Source organism: Mandrillus leucophaeus, unplaced genomic scaffold (assembly GCF_000951045.1).
Source record: "Mandrillus leucophaeus isolate KB7577 unplaced genomic scaffold, Mleu.le_1.0 Scaffold392, whole genome shotgun sequence".
NCBI classification, from domain to species: Eukaryota; Metazoa; Chordata; class Mammalia; order Primates; family Cercopithecidae; genus Mandrillus; species Mandrillus leucophaeus.
Window position 1 is genome coordinate 806,192 of NW_012104165.1, and position 237 is coordinate 806,428.

Below are 237 nucleotides of genomic sequence, written 5' to 3' on the forward strand. Positions count from 1 at the left end.
ACAAGAATAGATTGGGGGAAACTGCCCCCGTGATTCAATTATCTCCCACAACACATGGGAATTACGGGAGCTACAATTCAAGATGAGATTTAGGTGGGGACACAGCCAAACCGTATCATCTGCAGTTTCACCTCGAAACATAAGGAAACCACTCACTCATCAACTTTCTTCCTACCCTACCCACGTGACAAAACAAAAGTAAGAAAACCGACCTTTGCTAGGGATGATTTATTCTCC